Source organism: Triturus cristatus, chromosome 4_1 (genome assembly GCF_964204655.1).
Source record: "Triturus cristatus chromosome 4_1, aTriCri1.1, whole genome shotgun sequence".
Classification (NCBI taxonomy): domain Eukaryota; kingdom Metazoa; phylum Chordata; class Amphibia; order Caudata; family Salamandridae; genus Triturus; species Triturus cristatus.
This window is the reverse complement of record NC_140585.1, coordinates 112391162-112414634: the sequence shown is the minus strand read 5'-3', so window position 1 is coordinate 112414634 and position 23473 is coordinate 112391162. Positions and strand designations below refer to the sequence as shown.

The 23473-nt window shown below is 45.1% G+C and overlaps 1 long non-coding RNA gene across 1 annotated transcript in view; it reads left to right on the top strand.

Annotated features, from left to right (window-relative positions):
• The first annotated feature begins 18187 nt into the window (after nt 1-18187).
• Nucleotides 18188-23473, top strand: part of LOC146844059 (uncharacterized) — a 113458-nt gene continuing 108172 nt past the window's right edge. The window contains exon 1 of the long non-coding RNA XR_014981121.1: nt 18188-18603. This is a non-coding gene — a long non-coding RNA (uncharacterized LOC146844059). The remainder of the gene's footprint in view (nt 18604-23473) is intronic.

Sequence of the window (23473 nt, the reverse complement as noted above, 5' to 3'; positions counted from 1 at the left end):
CATGTTCAAGTTGGCACAGTTCCTCCAGGTGGTTCGATGTGCCTAGCATTCCTCTCAATGTCCACTTGGGGATGGGTATGTTGCGGGGGACAGATTGATATGTTCTCCTAAGTGTTTGACCTGTCGATTTTTGTCTAGGATGCTTATTTTGCTATGGATTGATCTTGTTGTGTCACATGTCCATTGTGAGAGTGGGTAAATCCGTTGCCTGCCCTGGGGGTGTGTGCTTGTATAAGGGGGGGGGGGGTGTGACAGGGCCTGCTGTTGGGTGTAGTGTGAGTTGGCATTGGGTCTCCCAGGGGATGTGTCTGTCCCCTCATGGTGCATGCTGGCATGACAGTGAGTGTGAGTTCCTGTGCTCGATATCTGAGCTTGTGGAGTTGGTGTTTGAGTGTACAGTGGTCACAGGAGGGTCTTGTGCTGCAAACAGCAGGGCCAAGTGTCAGCTACCTTGGCAGTACTTTTCCAGTCTCTGTGCATTGGGCATGGTGCATGGGTATGTACCTGGGCCATATGGGCTGAGAGCAATGGTGTCTGCTTCTGAGTTGCACAATGTGTTTTGTAAGCCCCACCCTCCCAGCATCCCGGACATCCAGTCTTGGGTTTGTGGTTTGTGTAGCCTGGGACATGGCATTGCTTTGTGAATGGGGCATGGACATGTTAGTGTCATGAGCATGTTTTTTGAGTGTGGTTGTGTCCGGGGAGGGCTTGGGGGTAGTTGCGTGCATTTGGTGTATTTTGGGTGTGGATGCCATTACCCCCATGTTACGTAAGTTGTTTGTGTACTCACCAGGCTCTGCGACTCCTTCGACTCCGTGTACTCCCACCAGCGGAAGCAGGGCCATCACCTTCTCCTCCCAGCGATGGTAATGTACCGGTCTGCGGGGCAGCCCACCTCCAGTGATGTTGCTCTGGGCATAGCCCTCGTTCATTTTCCGCTTGACTGCCCTCCGCAGATCGTACCACCTGGCTTGGCATTCATGCCTGGTCCTTCTGATGGGCGCAACAGCATGCACCCTATCGATGATCCTCTGCCACATGCGTGATTTTTCAGCTATGCTGGTCTGTCTGACCAATGTTCCAAAGAGCTGTGGCTCGACTCTGATGACTTCGTTGACAAGGATGTCCAGCTCCTCCCTTGCAAACTTTGGATTCTTGTCTGTGGGCATGGTGTAGGGTGTGGGTGTGGATGGTTGTGGGTGTGTGGGTGTGAATGTGATGGTGTGGGTCTGAATGTGCAGAGGAGGTCTTTGTGAAGGTGTGTAAGTTAAGGTGTATGGGTGCAGTTGTTTGTCTGTGGGGTCTGGCAGCAGTGGGTCTGTTGCAAAGGCTCATGGTTTGTGTGTGTGGGCCCTTTTTATCGGTCCATTTGTGGGTGTGGCTGGGTTTGAAATTTTGGTGGGTGTGTTATAAGAGGTGGTTGTGAGTTTGGGCCTCTGTTTGCCTGTTTGGATGTGCCAGGTCAGTCATTGATATGTATTTTCTCATGTAGACGTGTTTTGTGGTGTTGTGCGAGTCGAATCGACCCTCCTTGTGCTGTTTTACAGTTTCCTGGTTCAGTACGAGTCTTTTTCGCTTGGGTAAGGTGCGTACATACACGATGTTGGTGTACCGTGCTCTATCTGCAATGTTGTTGTAAGGTCCGTACATACGCGATGCTGGCTGAGGGTGCTGGGGTACGGTGTTGGGGTACGGTGCTGGGGTACGGGCCTGGGGTACGGTGCATACAGGTACGGGGCTGGAGTACGGGACTGGGGTACGGTGCATACATGTACGGGGCTGGGGTATGGGGCTGGGGTACGGTGCGTTCAAGTACGGGGCTGGGGTACGGTGGTGGGGTACGGTGTGTCCAAGTACGGGGCTGGGGTATGGTGCTGGGGTACGGTGCGTACAAGTACGGGGCTGGGGTACGGGGCTGGGGTACGGTGCGTAAAGGTATGGTGCTGGGGTACGGTGCGTACAGGTACGGTGCTGGGGTACGGGCGGGGGTACTGTGCGTACATGTACGGGGCTGGGGTACGGTGCGGACATGGGGGGGTATGGTGCTGACATACGGGGGTACGGTGCTGACATATGCGGGGGAGGGGGGGCTGTACGACTCGTATCCCGGGCACTAGTTTACCCAGGTACATGAGTGGTACTGCGTTCGCTCCGTACGGGGCCTTTTGCATGCGGTTGTGTTTTCGGATGGACGGTATGGATCGTACTTGCGCACTCGGACTTCAGTTTTACGATTGGTACGTAAAACAGTCCGGCTCCCTCTCATACCCTTTTCCGAAGCGATTCGTATGTATTTTTCACATACCAATCGTACTTCGCCGGTTGTACGGGACTTGTACGATTCGTACGTAAAAATATACGGATACGAGTCTTACGTAAAAAAATTTTAACGGATCGGAATCGGCACCTAAAAGAGTAATTCGTAAAAAATAAACACACGTGCACACAAAACAAGTACTCGAAATACTAAGGATTTTAGTATTTTATATTGAAAGAGTTTGCAAAAAACAGAACATTTGAATGGGAAGGTTGGTGTTGCATTTCCGTGATTACATTTTAAATGGTTAGTTTTATTTCGCAGTACAAGGCTCCTGACAAATATTTTCAGACCAGTCCCGATACGGTGCATACCAAGTGCAGTGAGTGAGCATGACCACTACAAAGGGGCCTTTGGGAGGCTCTCCCCCCTAAGAAAATTTAGGAATTGTATTAGCTTTTAAAGAATAGTAAAAGATGATCTTACTATGCACCAGGATACAACAATCTTTGTTGGGGTTCTTCAATGATCCCCTTATTATCACCCTCCAACAGTGCCTCTCATATCTCAATAGCCCCTCCGTCACATGTATTTCATTTGTTCTAATTTATAGCATCTCTCATACCATTGCAGGATGTCAGAGCAATTTACATCACACACATATAGAGACAATGAATCATACTTGTAAATCAGTGTAGAGAAAATGTTACAAAAGGTAAAGGGGACTACAAGGTGTAGGATTCACATGTCATTCATACTGGTAGGCATTTTTCAAGAGTGCTTGGTCTGGAAAAGCACAAACTCATGATTCAGAACATAACACAGTGGTTAGCATTGACTAAATGTATTTCCACCCAAATAAACTCCTTCAACAGCATCAGGATAATGACAGACTGGGAAAAACATAAGTTACTAACTTGTAGCATGCAGTGTGTAAGCAGCTCTTTGATGACCGATTATAGGTAACTGAGCTAGATTGATTGTCTCTTATGAGCTGCAGAGTAACAAAGAATCTCTGTGGCAAAAGCACTAACCCACTGACCTACACACATAAAATACTGTTTTTTAAAATGCATTCTACACGTTCTTTGCAGTAGGCATATTAACCCTCTGTGCTACATTAGATAAGTCAAACCTGCCACTGGACAAAACTCTCATCTCTCTCCAGCAGGTACATTAATCACTGGTGTTATCTTGACACTGTTACTGTTGCTCGAAAACTGCTAATTCTACAAGGAACTTTGCAGTGCTTTTAAAACTGCTGCCTGCTGACTCCCTGGGAATGTGTCATGGACCCCTGGGGGTCCACGGACCCCAGTTTGGGAAACACTGATATACTATATTATCTAAAATAATACAAAAAATATTAGATAGTGGAGGGAATAAAATTACTATTCCAACTCCAAACAGTGCATCACTGCTTAAATGTTGGATAGCGTAGCTGTTAAAATTACTATTCCCACTCTAATGAGTGCAACAGTAGGGAAAGTGTGGGATGGCGTAGGGGTAAAAATTACTATTCCCGCTCCAGTGAGTGCAACAGTAGGGAAAGTGTTGAATAGCGTAGATATAAAAAATACTATTCCCACTCCAAAGAGTGCAACATTAATGAAAGTGTTGGATAGCGTAGGGGTAATAATTACTATTCCCACTCCAGTGAGTGCAACAGTAGGTAAAATGTTGGATAGCATAGGGGTAAAAATTACCATTCCCACTCCAGAGAGTGCAACAGTAGGGACAGTGTTGGATAGCGTAGATATAAAAATTACTATTCACACTCCAAAGAGTGCAACAATAAGGAAAGTGTTGGATAGCATAGGGGTAAAAATTACTAATCCCACTCCAGTGAGTGCAACAGTAGGGAAAGCGTTGGATAGCGGAGGGGTAAAAATTACTATTCCCACTTCAGAGAGTGCAACAGTAGGGAAAGCGTTGGATAGCGCAGGAGGTAAAAATTACTATTCCCACTCCAGAGAATGCAACAGTAGGGAAAGTGTTGCATAGCGTTGATATAAAAATTACTATTCCCACTCCAGTGAGTGCAACAGTAGGGAAAGTGTTGGATAGCGTAGATGTAGAAATTACTATTCCCACTCCAAAGAGTGCAACTGTAGGGAAAGTGTTGGATAGCGTAGGGGTAAAAATTACTATTCCCACTCCAGAGAGAGCAACAGTAGGGAAAGCGTTGGATAGCGTAGGGGTAAACATTAGTATTCCCACTCCAGTAAGTGCAACAGTAGTGTAAGTGTTCAATAGCGGAGGGGAAAAAATTAACATACTTATAATTAAATTAATTTTTATAAATAAAGATTTAATTATTAAATAACAATAAATTAATTTTCAATACCAAACAATAAACATAATTAAAAAGTAATTACCAATTAATAATTAATTAACAATACATTAATGATGAATACCAATAAGTAATAATTAATAAAAAATCATGACCAATTAATAATTATTAAACAATACATTAATTTACAATGCCAAAAAATAATATTTATTCAAACTTAATTACCAAATAATAACTTATTAGCAATAAATTAATTATCAATACCCAACATTAAAATTAACAATTACTTAATTACAATTAAATTACTTCCCACCCTATTCCACTATAAACTCACAACCCGCTCCAATAATAAATGAATACACTTAATATAATTATCAATCAATCAATTAATAAAAATTAATTACCTATGAATAAAAATAATTGCCAATTAATAATTAATTAACAATAAATTAATTAACAATACCAATAAATAAAAATAAATAATTACTCAATTACACTTAAAATACTTCCCACCCTATTCCCCTATAAACCGACAACCCGCTACAAAACTAAAACGCAAAATGTTATGAAAATTAATTAATAATTCCTAAAAATGATTAATGAATTTACTATAATTTAATTACTTCCCACCCTATTCCCCTACAAACCCACAACCCGCTACAGTACTAAAACGCATAATTTATTTAAAAAAACTTTACTAACTTCTAAGAATGTTATACATATATTTAAAAACCAGTACAATACTTAACAAAAAATATATAACACATACATATAAAATACATAATAAAATACATAACACTAAAATAAATATCGATATTAGTAACATAGATTTTTTTGCTATCGATATAACTACTTCAATATTGACAAAAACAATATTTAACACATTCAGGTCGATATTCTGGTCGTCTATATTCTTGATTTCCATTTTATGTCCCTACGATGTTTGCAATTCAATATTACTGTAGGTCGAAATTCTAAACTCGATATTCAGACTGTGGACTCGCTTGGACATCTCATCCCCCTCCTCTTTTGACCATTACTGATCCCTGACTTCCCTATGTAACAGATTGAACATCTCCATGTACTCCCCTTTCTTTAGTAGATGCCATGAGATGCGTCCCAAGCGGTTTTGTAATCCAAATGTTTTTAACATTGTATTTTCTTGCTTTCCTTAGCCCTTTTTTTCCTTCATTAGATCTACAGGGTTGGCCCAATCCCAATTCTTCAATTTTCTGTTTTCTCCCCCTAGTTGTCACTGGTCTCTGTACCTGTACCATGATTCTGAATTTGCGAACTATTCACTAGTCGCACCCGTATGCTAGATCCCGCTGCTTTCCCTGATTTCTCCCCCAGTTTGTCCGTTCCTATCCAGATGCCCACCGACACTGACTGATAAACTTTTTTTGTCTTTACCTTGCTTCAAGATTGTGGCTTGTTCCAAAGCCTGCCATCTCAATGCCAGTCCTCTACCCGGCTGCAGGGACACCTCTTTTTGCTCTTCAAGCTTTTGCTTCACCTGCAAAACACCAACTCCTACTCCAACATTAAATTCTGTGCACCCATGACGCTTATCATTAAGCACGTTCCACCACTCTGTCTCCTTACTCTCTCAGCCACATAATTTGCCCTTGGCCAAGACCTCATCATCGCAATCCTACAGAGACTCTTCCATTCCAAATTCAAAATTATCACGCTCATATGCACGCATGCTTGCCACTGCTCCATCAATCAATCAATCAATCAGGGGCTTATATAGCATGCTACTCACCCGTGAGGGTCTCAAGGTGCCAGGTTTTGAGGTCCTTCCTGAACATGTGCAGAGTCAGGAAGAGTCTGATGTTCACCGGCAGCTCATTCCAGGTTTTTGCTGCGATGTAGGAGAAACCTCTCCTGCCGGTTCTGTTCCTGCATATACGGGGGACCTCTGCCATGGTAAGGTCGGCGGAGCAGAGCTTCCTCTTGGTTACATTGAAGGGTAGTCTCTCTTTGAGGTATTTGGATCGAATGTTATTGAGGGATTTGTAGACGTGGGTGAGGAGTTTGAAGGTGACCCTCTTTTCGACGGGGAGCCAGTGGAGGCCTTGTAGGTGTTGGGTCTTGTGCTCGTGGGGCTGTGTCCCGAGGACGAGACTGGCTGCGGCATTCTGGATGGCTTGGAGTTTGTGTAGAAGAGTTTTGTTGATTCCGACATAGAAGGCGTTGCCGTAGTCCAGTTTGCTGGTTATGAGTGTGTGGGTGATGGTCCTTCTGCAGTCAAGGGGGGATCCATTTGAAGGTCTTACGGAGGATGCGATGGCAGTTGAAACTGGTGGAGAGGACGGCGATGATCTGGTTGTTCATGGAGAGGGAGGAGTCCAGGATGATACCGAGGTTCCGAGCGTGGTCTGTAAGGATTGGTGGGCTCCCGAGGGCAGAGGGCCACCAGGTGTTGTCCCTGGCGGTGGTGCTGGGTCCGAGGATGAGGACCTCGGTTTTCTCTGAGTTAAGCTTCAGGCAGCTGTCCTTCATCCAGGTTGTCATGTTCTTCATTCCTTCCTGGAAGCAGAGTATGGCGTCTTCGGGATTCTACGTGAGTGAGAGGATGAGCTGAGTGTTGTCCACGTAGGATACGATGTTTAGCCCATGCTGTCTGACAATGGCGGCGAGGGGGGCCATGTAGACGTTGAAGAGTATGGGGCTGAGGGATGATCCCGGGGGTACTCTGCAGCTGATTTCCATGGGTTTAGAGAGGAAAGGAGGGAGTCGGATCCTCTGGGTTCTGTGGGAGAGGAAGGATTGGATCCAGTCGAGGGTGGCTCCTTGTATTCCTGTGTCATGTAGTCTGGCTGCAAGCGTGCGATGTGAGACGGTGTCAAAAGCTGCAGCGAGGTCTAGAAGGATGAGGGCCGCGTTGTGTCCTCGATCCAATAGTATGCGAATGTTGTCGGTGGCGGCGAGAAGGGCCGTTTTGGTCCTGTGGTTGCTGCAGAATCCAGACTGGGAGGCATCCAGGAGGGAGTTCTCTTCTATGAAGGTGGTCAGCTGGGTGTTTTCGATTCTCTCGGTGACTTTGGCAGCGAAGGGGAGGAGAGAAATGGTCCGGTAGTTTTTCAGATCCGTAGGGTCGGCTGTTGGTTTCTTGAGGAGGGGCTTACCTCTGCCCACTTCCAGTCATCTGGGCAGATGCCTGATCTGAGGGAGGCATTGATGGTTCTTCCTAGTTTGGGTGAAATGATGGTGGTAGCCCTGTGTAATATGCATGGTGGGCAGGGGTCTGTTGGGGCTCCTGAGTGGATTTTCTTCAGTGATGAGTTTGACGGTAGTGGGATCCCAGGACGTGATGGTAGGCTTATCGGCGGCGGTTGGTAGGGGGGTGGTGTTCATCACTGGTTTGTTGATGTTGCCGTAGAAGGCCTTGATCGTCAGATGGAAGTAGGAGCTGAGCTTGTCGCAGAGTTCCTGGAAGGGTGTGATGTCAGTGGCTTTGCAGGTGGGTTTGGCAAACTGCTGTATGATGTTGAACAGTTCCTTGGCATTGGTCACGTTGGTCTGGACTTTGTCTCTTATGAAGGTCCATTTGGTGTCTCTTATGCGTTGGTGGTATTCCTTCAGGGCGCTCTTCTGGTTGTTCCATGATTTTGTGGTTTTCAGGTTTCTCCAGGTTTTTTCTAGGCATCTGCAGAAGCGTCTGGCTTCTTGAAGTTCTGTGGTGAACCAGGCGGCTTTTAGAAGACCTTGTTTGGCAGGGGGGTGGAGGGGTGTGAGCTTGTCGGTGCAGCAGGAGATCCTGCGATGAAATTACCTGGCTGTGGAGTTGGTGCCATTTGTGGTGATGGGGGGGTTTTGATGGAGGGTGGTGCTGAGGTGTTCCTCTGTGACCTTGCTCCAGTTTCATCATGGTGGGTGTGGGCGGGTTTGGGTGCGGTGGTGGTGTTGAAAGTGGAGTGGACACAGTGGTGGTCTGTCCAGGGGGGCTGGGTGGTGTGGCTGAAGCGGATGTTAGTTCCCCCTGCGAAGATGGGCTCGAGGGTGTGATCCACTCTGTGGGTGGGCGTGTTGACGAGCTGCTTCAGTCCAAGGTTGGAGAGGTTGTCGAGGAGAGTGGTGGAGTCGGGGTCGTTGCTGTTGTTGAGGTAAAAGTTCAGGTCCCCGAGTAGAATGTAGTCCCTGGCGAGGTGATGGCATGGGGTGCAGCGAGCTCGGGGATGGTGGTTGCGTGATGAGTGCGAGGTCCTGGCGGTCTGTACATGAGGGTGCCACGTAGCATGGTCCTGGGGCTAGTCTGGATCTGGAAGTGGAGGTGCTCTGTGTTGGAGAGGGGATCACTCGTGCTGGATGTGGATAGTCAGAGGGGATCTTGTGTGCGATGGCGAGTCCTCCTCCTGGGCGGTGCGGACAGTCCTTTCTCTGGATCTTGTATCCGTCGGGGATGGCCGTTGCGATGTCTGGGCCGAAGGTGGCGTTGATCCAGGTTTCCGTGAAGAATTCAACGTCGGGCGAGAAGGTTTCTATCAGGTTCCAAATCTCTACGGTGTGTTGGTGCAGGGAGCGCATGTTGAGAAGGATGCAAGTCAGGGTTTCGGTGGTCGTGCATCGGGCGTGCCTTCGGTGGTCGTGGGAGCTTTGTCGATGGTGAAGGATCTGTGGCAGGGTCTGTATGAAAACTGCCCATCACCCACACATCCATCTCCAAACTACTCTTCATAAAGCTGTTCATAGAAATTCACCTGCTGTTCAGAAGTCATATAATGCCTTCCACTGCCATGCTCACTCAGGTCCCTCGCTGTCCCAGAATTGACAGAACTGGCACAACTTCTGAATTTGGAGTGGGTTTCTGAGTTGCACCAAACTATCCCTGCTGAGAAATGCACTACCCCACCATCCCTGCCAAATTCTCCTGCCTGTCTCATCTGGTCTGCTGCCCTCACTATCTCCGTACCCCTCATGCCCCCACCCTCCTCTGCTGCAACCCACATCCACCGTCTGCCATGTCTTGCGTTTCTTAGGGCATTGCCCTTGATTCTTGACTCATGTGCCAAGCGTGCACTGAAGCTCCTGCCAACCCAAGAAATACCAGTACCACTCTCAGGTCCACTGAACTGCATCCTCCCCAGCTACATGCTGTCTCCTACACCTGCCTAAACTGGCCAAACTCCGACTGTTCCCAACATCTTGCATACCCTAACTGAATTCTGCTAAGCTCCAAATCCCTTGCTACTTCGAAACATGAGGGAACACCCCCTCATGACCTTAAATACTGGAAAAATCAAGCAGCAGGCCCGCATAACCGTTGGTCCCACCTCCTTCTTCAAGCTGCACCATCTCTCTCCAACATGGACTCACCACATTGGACCCCGCTGCCTTAGCCCTGCTACCCCCTGCTGAGTGAGTAACATTTTGTGGGCTTGGATTCACCACACTGGCACACACAGCCTTAGGCTGCTTGCCAGCTTGTGGCACCCCCAACATCTCTCCTTCTGCCACAGAACGGCATTGTGAGCAAAAAAACGATGGATTTAGGCCCAGATCTCTGTACTGGGGTGAATGTATGACACTGGTCTGCATTCTGTCCATCAACTCTTATTTTTGCCTTTGTCACCCCGAGTGGGAGGGTATGCCCAGATGTGGGTTCCGTGCTCTCCATGCCACTGGAATCAAGCTATCCTGGATGAAGAGGGGTGAAACCCCAAAACCGGTCCTAGGAAGCTTGTTTCCAGTCCAGGGAGGACCTGGCTTGGCATTTCGGACTGGACTGTACCCATGAGGCACAGGGTCAAGACTGATTCGCATATGGCTGGGTTCAAACTGGAACGGCATGGTGAGCAAAAAAACGATGTATTTAGGCCCAGATCTCTGTACTGGGGTGAATGTATGACATTGTTCTGCATTCTGTCCATCAACTGTTGTTTTTTCACAGATCAAAAGCCTGGCAATACGGCTTCACACAATCCTCCTCAACTGCCGCTGGTGAGTTCAGATCATTTTGGGCCGTGGTGCCCCGCTCAGCCCCAGCGCAACCACTGCCTGTCTTCCTTACACCCTTCCCCCGCCCCTCCTACACTTTCTCATTTTATTTTTAGTACAGCCACTCATTGAAGCCTCACAGCCCTGGGGCCGACCTACCTGCAGTGCTTTGTCTTCCTCACCCGCTCCTCCTGCACTGGGCCTTTCCTTCCTCACCTTAGCAATGGAGAGGCCCAGGTGCATTGCGCCATAGAATGTCTATGTGAGGAAGGGGGCAATTTCTTGTCAGTTATAAACCACAATCTTAAACCCCATGCCCCCCAGTGGAGGTACTCTGGGTCCTAAAGAAATAGCAATGCATAACCTATATATGTCGCCTATCAGCAGGGAATTCTTGAAACCTGGGATAGCCGATTACGCCATCAACAACTAACCACCTAACCCTCCACTCAAGGCCCCATCATTGAAGACACAGATTTCACGCCATGGTTAAACTGAAGCCAGCAAAGGCAGTAGAAATCTCAGGGCTGTTTAAAGTTGTGAATTCTTTTTACAATGGGAAACCTGCTCTTTTTAAAATGTCAAGATAACATATGGCATACCAGAAGGAGGATGATTCCATGTTCTTCAAATAAGAAAATGGATTCTACAGCCCCAGGTAAGAGCAAGAGCAACAAGACCTCACAGTGCGTGAAGAAATTCCTTCAAACCCTCACATCCACAAGATGCTTAGAGGGCACATTTATTATTATTTCATGTAACACAGTGCAGTAAGGGAACTTACTGTGCCACATTGTGTGAAAGAGAGAGAGCTGAAATGCTTCATATTTTCAAAGAAACTGTGCACGTTTGCTCTCTCCTTGCGCGGGTGCACTGTGTGCAGTCCAGTGCCAACTCAGGTACCTATGTTCCATAGTGCAAAAGTGCCAGCATTATGAGTAATCCTTAGGAGAATATACCTCTTTCTATGTGTGCTGGAGAATGCAGCACACTGAAAAGAGGAATTAACAAGGAGAAATAAAGATGTTCCTTTTTACGTCTCTGTCGGGTAAGCACATTATTTTGGTACATCCCCCGGATTACAAGTCTGTGTAAACCTGGGTTTGTGTCAAAATATATGGATGAATGCATGAGAACACCGATGCTTCACACATTTAACAGCTACCCGATGCAAAGTACTGCAAGGCAGCACTATGCGCTGTGTTGTCTTACTTTGTATTCACCTAACAGCGCAAATCCATGCAGAGTGTTTTTACGTGGCTTGGTACGTGCCAGAAATGATTTTGCATTGGGCTGCACTACAAAAGTGACATAACCCTGATACAAAATGGTAGTAAATGAGGTCCTTAATATCTCATAAATGCGCATTACTCAATATGAAACTGTCCCAGTTGAACAGCACATACCAAGCACAATGGGGGAAAGATCTCAAACCTACTCTGTCTCCTAAACAGTGGGATGATAGTGTCACACACATGAACAATTTGGCTAATCACGTCCAAGGTCAACAAACGTAATATTAAATAGTAAACAAAAAGCACCACGCACCTGCACTCATGTACATGATTGATATTGGGGTGATATACAATGTATCATGTTGAAAATGTAGGTGGAAATGGTGCCTTATGTTCCAACAACAATAATCTTAGGCACCCCTGCAGTGCCCGCATACCCACTGTACTCTACCAAAGGGAAGCATGTTTCCCACTTGTTCCTAGCAGTCAAACAATTGATACCGAGCCTACAGGGCAACCCAATAGAGCTGACAATAGATTTATGGCTCCAGCACTTCTGGTACTTACTGACATGCGAGAAATGATCAAACGAGCAAAAAGGGAAGGCACGCAAATTCAACAAAATATGAAGCCCAGTGTTGTAAAACATGAATGAGAAGAACAGAGGCCTCTATTAGCCCATTAGACAATATACTTGAGCCCAGATGGACTTTAATAAATACACACTAGCTTAGCAATAGGCAAATCTAGACACAGAGATGAAAAAGGCGACCCCTCTGGACACACATATTATAAATGGTCATTGCATTATTCACCCAACCTATGAATAATTCAATTACATTTTTCACAGGATTTATTACAGCCTGAGAGACTATGGAGAATGGGTCAGGTGAGCTGCTCCCATTGTGTTAGGTGCTGGGATGCACTCGACACCTTCTACCACATAATTTGGGAATGTCTCCTCATCCAGAGATACTAAGTGGAGATACACAAAGCATTTTAGGATACATTAGACAGACCACTTCAACTAGACCCCCAGGTATGTCCTTCTTGGAATCATGGAAGGATGGGTTGGAGGCCGTGCTCAGAGGACTCTGTCAGGAGCCGGCTTTATGGTGCCAAAAGAGACATTGATCGAAAAATGTAAAAAGGACCCAAAACAGTAGTAAACATACTTCAGCTTGGAACTTGAGTAAGTCCAGCACACACATATCCAACCACTGGTACTCGAATATCAAAATAAAGTAAATGGTGGTGAGGAAAAATGAATGAACCACATAGGAAATATTGTGTGGGACTACCACTTCTGCTTTAGCTGTAATGACTTTGCACTCATAACTTTAGCTCCACCCCCTGTTTCACAGGTTAGATACATGTAAATCTACACTTCTTTACACTTGTAAATGATGAATAGCCAAAAATAGTAAGGTTGCTTAAAACTGTAAGAGCTTTAAGAGTAAATTTACACGTGTAGATTTACTGGTGTAAGTTTAACTTTGTGAATAGGCCACTAACAGTTTATTACACTTACAAAAAATAGAGGAATATTAGGTTTCTATATTTATTTTAATGTGGAGCAATCTAAACATTTACTGCTTTATTAAAGCTAATTTGTAAATTAAAAATATATTAATTTGAATATATTAATTTAAACATACAATATTTTTCTGATGCGTAAATTTAAAAAAGCTACCCATCTGAAATTAAAAAATATATATATTTCTTAATAATGTACTAACAATTGTTAAAGGAATGTATAGAATTCATTGAAATAAATGTAATTATTTTTGATAAATATTAAAGTTATATTGATTTTTAATTTAAAAAAGGTTAGTTAAATGTTTTAAAATAGAATAATTATCTTTATTTACAGACAATTTGTTAACCTTAAATACAATGCATTTATATATATATATATTTTTTTTTAAACCGTTTATTACAGAATCCAAAAAATATACAAAGATGGGCCTACAACCTTCAGGCCGGCCGCTAGCAAACAGAAGGAGCATGTGATACAAACAATAGCACGCATGCTGCGGCAGAGGGAAATTCACAGGAGTTGAAAGAAGCGTCGGCAGCCACACCATCCGGACCCCACATAACGGTTTCTTTTTAATATAAATAACAACACTAAACAAATCCACAAGGCAACCCACAATCGGAAACAGCAGCATGTGCTCCCCTAAGAGGGGGACCCCACCAATCCATGGGAGTATCGGGGGGGGGGAAAAGACCAGGACGGGGACTAATTAGACTCATTGCACAGAACCGGGAGGACAAACTGGCTAGGGAGACGGGGCCGGTGACGGGTCGGGCAACACCGGCGGGATACAGATTCCCCCACGGTAGGTGTTCCAGGGGCCCCACACTTTCACCCACGTACCAGGCTTACCTCTCGCAACATACACCACCTTTTCCCGAAACATGCACCAATCCATATTATCCCTCCACACCGAGACAGTCGGCGACCTCTGGGAACCCCACAGTTGAGCAATGTCACGTTTGGCCACCATGTATCCCAGAGTCACACAACTTCTGGACCGCTTGGGTGAAGTCCGGATAAAAGTTCACCTCCATGTTATCCAGTTTGATTGGCCCTTGCAGTCTAGAGGCTTGCAGGATCGCGTCTCTGTCCCGAAAATTGAAAATACGGGCAATGAGAGGAGCTCCGACCTTCGGCCTTGCCCCGGGAACTCTATGAGCCCTCTCCACGGCAAAGAATTTACTCAGTCCCCGAGGCTGGAGATGGGTAGTGATCAGGTCCTCCACAAAGAGATCCGCCGGCCCCTCCTCCCGTCCCTCGGGCACTCCAATGATGCGGATGTTATTTCTCCGGGCCCGACTCTCGGAGTCCTCCAGGTGCCGATCCGTGAGCGCACTCGCCTGACGAAGTCGGTTCACCTCCGTTTGGAGGGCCGCCACCTCAATCGTGAGGCCCGACGCGGTGTGGGCCAAAGAGTCGACCCGGTCGTTGGTTTTGGAGAGATCAGCCCTCACCAGGCTGACATCAACGAGGACCGCGTCGATCTTCTGCGCCAAGGTGTCGAACCGCTGGCCCACAGAGGCCTTCATCTCAGCAATGGCGCCCATGACGTCTTGCAGAGTTAGATCCGTGGGCAAATCCGGGGCATCCGGGGGGCACTCAGAGGATTTGTGCGGTCCGCCGGGAGATCCCTTCTGGAGGGTGTAGCGGTCCATGATGTTGGCCTGATGTACGGCGCCACGCCGGGCAGACTTGGCCTTCGACCGATCGCCATCTTGTTTCGTGGCCATCGTCGCGGTTCTCACCCCCGCAAAAGCCACGCCGTAAAAAGCAAGCAATCAAGGCCACAAGCTCCGGGGGGCCACCCCAGGACGGCGGAGCAGGCCACAGCAGGCAGACAGGCAGGGTCCCCCAGCGAGGTCACCCCGACACAAAGGTTCCGCGATCTCACTTGCAGAGACGGCAAGGGGGTGCGAAAGTGAAAGTGTGGGGTACGCGACCCGCCAGGCCCAGCCCGCCGTTGTTGTTCACTTTGCCACTGGGTCGCCCCCCAGCGCAAGTCCGGGGTCAGGAGAGAAGTAGGCCGCAACCTTCAATCGGTGCTCACTCCGGCACCCGAGGTCCAATTCGAAAACGGGAAACGGGTACCACCTCGGCTCAGGCTCACCGACACAGTCCCCTCAACCGATGCAGGATGAAGACAGGATAAACGTAGGAGGTTGCGGAGGTCCTCGGGAGCCTCGCACCTACGCAGCCATCTTGGTTGCGCGCTAGGCTCCTCCGCATTTATATTTTTTAACTCCTTTTTAACTGTAGAAAGGCAGTTTGTGAACATTTTAGGAGGTTACTCATTTGAGTATGGTTGTTTGTTCCTTCCTAAACTCCTCCCTAACCCTCCCTAAACACCTCCTTTATCATTTCCCATTAGTCATACGTATTCCCCATTTTGCAGCTACTTCCGTCTGCCCCCCTACTTATTACAATAATGTATAGTTACATGAGCGGAGATGCCCATATTTAGGACAGAGATCGTTGCAGAGAGACAAGGGCGTTGCCAGAAGTCCCACAAGATGGCTGTTGTAGTGCAAGTCTCCTGGCACCTCGGAGTTACCTGTTGAAGCCTCACTGGAGGATGCCTCTAATTTTTACCTGGTATGGCAGTGGTGGAGCATGCAGGAAACAAGTAGATTCCTTTACAGACTGTTTGGATAGTTTTCGCTCCGCTCCCGCTCCCTCATGTCAGGCTGCTACGTCGACCACCTTGGATCTTTCCCAGCCTGTGGCGGCGCTTTGAAGTTCATACTTGCTCATCCTCACATTAGAATTGTATTAAGGACATTGTTTTCTGGATACTGCCCAATACATTTGTAGATGGAAGAGTTGTTTTGGGCCCCTGCTCAGACAAAATAAGGTACTCCTCTTTCATATGATAAACTGACTGAGCGGTAACAACAGTAATTTGTAAGATTGCTGGTTTTCATCAACAACTGATTGCTATTTATTATTCCTTGTCATATGTTTACAATATTGGCTATTAGTTCATCAAGAGTCCCCTTACTTGTTTGGGCATCATATGAGAGGCTGAAAAATTCAGCCATAATCATTCTCTCCTCCTGTCTTCAAAGTACAAACTCTGCTGCTTCCTCTTTATTAAACCATGTGTCTCTATTTCTGATCATGCCACTTCACTGCAAAGACTCTAAAAGTAACAATAATAAGAGGCAAAAAAAAAAACTACCTCTCCGACAAAGACACTCTTACCTCTAACACTAGAGGACCTAATGGAGGAAATAAATCATTTAAAGGCATTTCTTATAGAAACAAACTTACACTTCAGCTGATTGAAGAGAAATTGTCAAGCCTGGATTCTAGGGTGTCTGAGGGAGAACAACGAATTGGTGACATCTAAGATATGACTGATAAGGTTGAGATGATGTCCCAGGAAATATCTCTTCTTAAGCAACATACTGAAGACTTGAAAAACCGTAATAGACACATCTACCGAATTCCTTATGGTTCAGAGGGTTCTGATATGATTTCCTTTCTCAAGGTTCACATTTGAAAAATTGTTGGGCTGAAGGATACAGCCAATCTCAATCTTCAAATGCACATCATGTTGTCCGTAAACCTTTAACATAATCTTCATCAGACTGACCAAAATACATTATAGTTCTTTTTCTTTAGTACTCTGATCAGCTGAGAGTCCGCTCAGCAGCTAAACAAAGAAAGCAAATGCAGTGGTCTGGCCAGAAGGTCTTTTTTTCACAGGATGTGGCCAGAGCGACAGCTACTCAATGGAAGGAATTTCTTTCCCTGCCCTTCGTTCCATGAATGCAAGATATGGCCTGGTGCATCCTTGTCCATTGAGGGTTAATTACAAGGAGAAAACCTTGTATTTTTAATCTCCGCAGGACTTCATCTGTCTCCATAATGGAGATGAAATGGACTTTAGGAAAACATTATTCAATGCTACTCATGTTCTGTTTATCCTTTTCTTTTTCATAGATATGAGAAACATCCTTTACCCCGCAGTAACAACAATGACATGCCTTTACAACTCAGTCCCTACCCCAAATTCAATGTTACCAGGCAATACTTTACTATGCAAGTTTTTACGACTTGCTGTAGGGGCTGATTGTTGTACTGGTTTTGGATTTTTAAGTCCAACACCTTCCCTACTGTTGCGGAGAATGGAGTTGGAATACCAATTTGTACTATTCCAAAGTCCAGCACCCCCAAAAGCAAATCATTGTAATGACTTACGTGGTAAAGTATCATGCGGAAACGTCATAGTCAACTTAGTTGTAAAAGACTTGCGGGGAAAATTCATGCAGGGTTTTGCCATGCAAACATAGGTAAGGGGTCAGATATGTTGTCCAATATGAGGGTTGCAGTTCAGTATACTATGGAGTGTATACATTAGTGAATCAGTGAGTGAGCTTGGGAGTGAGTATGGGAATGAGAAAGTGAGTGTGGGAGGAAGTGGGTGAGCTATTTATTAAGTCAATGAGTTAGGGACAGAGTGCACCAGTGTGTTAGGGAGTGAACTACAATGGGATTGCCTGGTTGATTTTGCACACTTTATTTGACAAGTTTGCAATGCCATAGTCATAGCAGGGCTGGAATGTTGAGGGCTCCCCAGGATCACACTGAAGTGTTTTGTCAGAGCTGTATGTGGCACCTTTAGTGCTGACAACTTCAAGCAAGGTAGGATTTAAATATTTTGAAAAGTATTTTCTATGGGGTACATTTCAAAACACCGAATACAAAGCATAGACATTATATTCAAACAAAACTTAATAAAACTAAGTAGAGCAAATCCAAAGAATGCAAAATTATTAGGTTAAGCTTAGGTGTAGGGTTTCAGTTTAGGTGGATGGTAAAGTATAGGTTTTGGTTTAGGTTGTTGGGTTCTCGTTTGTAATTCAGCTGTAAAAACTTTACAAATAGTTACTCTGTAAGCATTAAATTAGGTTGGCTGCTATTGAATCTCTCCTATGATTAGCACTGGCAGAAAAATGAATATTTTCTATTTTCCAGAAGACACATCGGCATGAACCGATGGTGGTGATAGCTGTTAAGACACATGGCCATTTCACTGAGCCAGATATGCATATCACAGAAGCGTTGAAAGAACACATGTTCAAACACATGAAGTGGAAGCACAAATAGAAGAGGAATGATGATGCCTTCAAGCGTCTTTCTAGCGTCCCCACCTGATCAGCTGGGTAGTCTGAGGTGACAGTGTGTGTCGTATTGAAAATGTGCGTCTTGTTTATTTGTCACAGGTCCTCATCATCAGTTACAGTCTTATATAAGCCAGGGCCCCTGGCACAATGAGAACTGCAGAGAGAGCCCAGGACAGTAGACGACAACCACAAGACACCCACAGGTGAGTGCTAACAGGGGGACTCTGGCAGCAAGACAGTGTGACTAGAGGTGGGGGAATGTCCCTTGAGGTAAGCAGAACGCAGTCATTTAGCCTGTTTTCTCCCATCCAAGCAGAATTATGGCTGATCTACTGCTCCACGGGCAGGAAAAAAAAACAAAAAGCACAGTTGCCTTTTGAAGTACTGTGAGGGGCCTGGCAATGTACCAAACTTCATACTAACTTCAATAAGTTATATACATTGCCTGGACTCCAGACAGTGAACTTCAAAGCAAAGCTACTGTCACACAAGAGCTCCCCTGCTGGGATAGTTCTTCTGAAGAGCACTATCAGAGGTAACCCACTGTAATTACCATCCTGTAATTACCATTAAAGCAATTATAACGGCCGGCCCCTGACAGTAAAGGGCAGCGTAGGATTTTTTCATTCCTTGCATCCCTCAATTCCTGGAATGAGGAATTCATGTTTAGAAGAACATTTTGCCTCCATTCCTCCTTTTTTCAATCCAGGGTTGGTAGATGTGGAAACAGACGAAGGGGCGTTTTTACAATATTTTGGCATAGGGCAGTGCTGCAAGCCTTCTAGCCGCACCACCCTACATCCTAAAAGAAAGGGGCAGGAATGCACTGTATTTGCAAGATACAGCGCATTCCTGTCCTTCTGCCATCGTGCGAACTGCTGCTGAGCGCTAATGCAGGCACCCTTGAACTATGGTGCAAGGAAGTCTGTGTTGTTGGCATGATTATTTTTGTACAGGAAGGGACACAATCCTGTACAAAAACAATCATAGGAAGCGTTTTCCTTGTTCTAGGTGTGCTGCAGAATGCAGCACATGTGGAAAGAGCTACAAATGAGGACAAATGTAAGCATTTCTCCTTGTTATGCCTGCTTAGGGAGGACATACATTTTGACGCTGCCTGGGATTTATGTACGTTGTAAATCTGGGTCACTCTTAAAAGCAATGGGTGTTGAGTGCAAACACCCACAGCAACACTCATGGAACGCCGCTTCCATGCAGAGTTAGGCATTGCCTTACTCCATATTTACAAGACCATGAAAAACCACACAGTGTGGCTTTGAGTGGCCTTGTAAATATAGGCTGGCAAACTGCTCCTCCGGAGCATCACAAAAGTGACACTCCAGAAAGTGCTGCAAATGCATTGTAAATATACCCCAATGCTTGAACTCTACTACCTCATGTATTTAATTTTAGCTACCCTCTCTGGTGCTCTGGTAAATGTCTTCCCACCATATATCCATCGGCAGCCCTCTGTTACCCATGGTCCAGACACACTTTTGATGGAGCCTGCCGGGAATCAGCCCCATGTCTCCGAAACATACATAGCTCCACCTGCATTTGGCACGCCTCTTGCCTCTCATCTTATGGCCACTGTTCCTACTGACGACCTCACAGCTCTGAGTCAATGTGGCATTCAGGCTGTCTCCCTCTCCCGCTCTCCCTCTTTGGCAAGAGGGTCTTCCAACTTCCACTACACCATGTCCATCCTTCTCACAGGGAAAGGAGTCCAACACTTCTTCTTTTAATATAGCATATGTTTCTCCAGCATTTAACATTTAGGATTGGAGTTCCAATGGAGAATGGAGCATTTCATTGGTAATTTGAAACTAAAGGGCTCCATTTGTTTAATTTAGAGCCTGATGGTAGCTCTCTACAGAATGCATCTGTTGATATCAAAGGCTCTAGCAGTTTTTGCCCCAGTGTATTTAACTGATAGACTTCTTTCTCGGGAATGGGCTCTCATCTTCAGAGCACCACAGAATTATGAGGAAACCTAGAAAAATAGAGACCACTAAAACCACATGCATGACCTTGCCATAGCTGTGACTTTTTCAGAATGCTTATGTGTGACATTTCCATGGTTTCAGTGTATGTATTGTATGAGTAGCATTCCACTGTCGAATGTGTAACACTTTAATGACACTTTATAGCAAGTAAAAACAAACAATGAGATTCATGTAAATAGACAAATATCAGAAATTACCCCTTTTGGGCAATGAGACACTCTAGAAAGCCTTGAAACTGCTTCAACACTCCTGAAATGGAAGTTCAATAACATGAGTACACTGTAAATAATTGTAGCAAAATTATAGTAAACAATGAACTGCACTTTCGGAGGAAGTACTTACATTTTTTTAAAACTGTATCAGCAATATGTACATGCCACCTTATTTAAATATACAAAACAGACCTAGATGTGACATACTACTGCTATATAAATAGACAAGACACTGTTAACCCAAGTATATGCAGTAATTAAATGCAATGGAGACTAAGTGTAATGTTTGCCCATTAGAGAGAATAGGAAATAAGAAGACACACAAAGATCTAGGGATAATATCACAATTAAAGTGCTCACTATGGTGAGGTACATGAACCAGGGACTGTTCTATGTTCCTACATTTTGGGAACTTCAAACCTGTCACTACATTTATAATCAATCAAATAAACTTTATTCGGTTTTCATGTGTAAAACCATAAATGTTTCCAGTATTTAAAAACAATATTTGATAAAAATTTCCCCATTGGGATCTCATGCAATTCATAGACACAGTACAATACAAAATACTTGGTCCCCTAAACATAAAAATTAAAATAAACCAATTGATAGATGACTCCTGGGAACCTATCTAATAATTATGTCTCATCCGGGGTGCTAGATTAAGAGTGGACCCTCATGGATACTACCGTTTAATCTAGGTAGTCTCTAAACTTCGCTGCAGATTGAAGGAAATTAAGGAAAACTAGAACAGAATCTTCATGCAACAGCTGTAAATAAATAAGAGCTGGGCGAGCCTGCCTGAATTCTATCCTCCTTAAGATAGGGACAATAAAGGTTTTCCGGTGAGCACATAAAATTTACAGAATAATAAAAAATGAAGCAAATTCTGTGGAGACTCACCATTGCAGCCACATGATGCTAAAATCTGTTCTCTACTACTCCCCCTTTGGCGAAGCCAGCAGGTGGTGAAAAAAGTCAATAAGTCATAAAAGATCCCAGAAGATATGGCTCAGTAGATGATGGTGTCTCTCTAGATCTCCTGTAATTGCCCATTATCCCTTACCCACATGTGTACAAAGGTCTGCGGATAGTGTCGACGAATCTCCTAATAATTCCTTGGTCCAAGAACCGGTTGGATTGAACAGATTGAACAGTTGCTTAACTGGTCAACAGATACCCCTTACACCAACCATCATGGTTAATAATTCCAGGGGGGACAACGTACATTCAAGCAGGGGGCGAGTAGGAGCTACGTCTAGTAATTTGTTAAACCATTAGCTGCTGGACTTGCTACGTGAGGGAGACCAGGAGGTGTTGAGTTAGTATGCAATTCGTTGGGCTAGCCGCAACCCTGTTGAGCTAAACAAAGAAATAATCACTAACGTAATAGACCCTATCCTAACTTGTTTAAGCGATAACCCAACAAACAACGATGTCATAAAAGCTTTTAATAGTATTACTGAAGTAGTGAAAAGTACGTTGTCTGTGGAATGCAAAGGCACAGGCAACCTTAGGAAGGGATGGTTTGATAAAAATTGCACTAGATGTTATTCAAAATTAAAGAGCGCATTGCATAGAGCTGTAAGAGATAGCAGTGAGATTAGGGCCTGCAGAAAGCTGTATAATACAGCCAGGAAAACTAGGTTGATTGAGCTGAAAGATAATGCGTGGAAGAATCTTTGCGAGGCTGCCGAGAAATTCTGGTCGGCAGTGAACGCCCCATTCCTAAACAATAATTTGGATGTACCATCAATTGAGGTGGCCATCGAGGAAAGTATTTGGATAGACTTCTTTACTGACGTCTATTCGAAACAGGGAGGCATGGAGGAAATAGACCAGTGTCAGGACATAGAAAGGGTTAAGCAGAAATTCACCCCTATCCATCTACACATTTCACTCCAAGATGTTAACGCGGCAGTAAAGGCAAGCAGGGGAGGCAAGGCAGCAGGCCCCGACGGGATACCAATAGATCTTCATAAGCCAAACATGGAGGTGTGGGGTCCAATTTTAACTAGGGTTTTACAAGCTTGCTGTGAAAATGGATTTATAGACACCTGGTACGAATCAATTATAGTTCCCATTTTTAAAAAGGGTGAGCGGGAGAATACTGCATGTTACCGCCCAATATCCTTGTTGGATTCCCTAATGAAGGTAGCCAGTAGGATTGTTTTAGATCAACTACAAGCATGGACTGAAGAAAACGGTATTTTAAGCTATGTCCAATATGGTTTTAGAGCTGGCTTAGGAACAAACGAGCAGATTTTAAACCTTAGCATTTTAATTGGCAAATATACACAGGCAAAGCCAGGGAAACTATACTTGACTTTTGTTGATCTTACAGCTGCCTTCGATTGTGTAATACATAACAAGCTGTGGGAAGTACTCAATGAACTAAAAGTTGACCCTGTTTTAATACAGTTTTTAAGGCAGCTATATGCTGGTGCTAGCGCAAAAGTCTGTTATGGAACAAAGAGCGAGTGCACTGCGTCGTTCAGGGTGGAGAGGGGAGTAAGGCAAGGGTGTGTCTTGGCACCGCTCCTGTTCTCATTATATACCAACGCTTTGGAACAGGAGCTGGTGTCACACACTAGGGACCGCCCGATAGTTAATGCGCGCCCGATAGCCTCTCTCCTCTATGCTGCCGACGCAGTGCTCATTGCCCGTATACAGGTTGGCCTACAGAGGGCGCTTTCCTTTTATACTTGTTTTATGGATAGGCTTGGTTTAAAATTGAACGCAAAGAAAAGCTTTGTCATGGCTTGTGGGGGGAAGAAAAATAGCCTTAGAAGCTATCAGGCGGGGGGAGCAGGGTGGAAACCACCAACTTGTTCAGCTACCTGGGCGTCCTTTTC